Source organism: Octopus bimaculoides, unplaced genomic scaffold, assembly GCF_001194135.2.
Source record: "Octopus bimaculoides isolate UCB-OBI-ISO-001 unplaced genomic scaffold, ASM119413v2 Scaffold_335631, whole genome shotgun sequence".
In the NCBI taxonomy this organism is placed as follows: domain Eukaryota; kingdom Metazoa; phylum Mollusca; class Cephalopoda; order Octopoda; family Octopodidae; genus Octopus; species Octopus bimaculoides.
Genome location: NW_026352450.1, coordinates 3943 through 4752, shown reverse-complemented (window position 1 = coordinate 4752; position 810 = coordinate 3943). Strand labels below are relative to the sequence as shown.

The window sequence follows — 810 nt, the reverse complement described above, 5'->3', positions numbered from 1 at the left end:
TTCGTAAGACCTTTTCTTTTATTTCTTATAAATACTCATTGTTCTTTTATTTTCTCATATATATATTTTCCTTTCTTTTTTGAACAGGGCCACATATACTACTTGAAGGCTTCGTAAAAAAGACATAGCAAGTATTTGTGACCTTATTTTGCAGGATGTGAGAAACTTTTGGAAGGAAAGGTGGAACCAGCATTCAGGCAACGACTTGGTAAAAACACTCCGAAAAGAGTGGATTCTTTCACAAGAACAAATGCTTTTAAATGCTTATATATATGAACAACCTACACTTAATAAAACCTTTCCTTCCTGATGGCTTTTCAAATCATTAATTAATCATATACATATAATTATATGTTTAATTTCTAACAATTACTTGAACATATTTTATCCACTTCAGATGATAAATATCTCGAGAAATAACACTTTCTAATATCTTACAATATAATATTGATTTCAAATTTTGGCACAACGTCAGCAGTTTTGGGTAAGGGTTAAGTCGATTACATTGATTTCAGTGCTTAACTGTTTCTTATTCTATTGACCGCAAAGAATGAAAGGCAATGTCGGCCTCGGCCGAATTTGAACTCAGTACGTGAAGATGGACTAAATGTGCCAAGCATTTTGCTCGGCGCGGCAACCATTCTGCCAGGTCTCTGCCTTATCTTACAAAATAATAGTTTGTCTATTAAATTCTATTACCTTCGGGCCGAGTTTGTCTCTTAACCACGTTAAACCTTAATGCTAACATGACTTGTGCATTAAACCAATTAGTCGAGTTAGAATTATTATCCAAAACAAAGGCAAGGAACT

At 33.6% G+C, this 810-nt stretch overlaps 1 long non-coding RNA gene across 1 annotated transcript in view; it reads left to right on the top strand.

The window, feature by feature from the left end:
• Window positions 1-310, top strand: part of LOC106883623 (uncharacterized) — a 7851-nt gene extending 7541 nt beyond the window's left edge. The window contains exon 4 of the long non-coding RNA XR_001411145.2: window positions 88-310. This is a non-coding gene — a long non-coding RNA (uncharacterized LOC106883623). The remainder of the gene's footprint in view (window positions 1-87) is intronic.
• The last annotated feature ends 500 nt before the right edge of the window (window positions 311-810 follow it).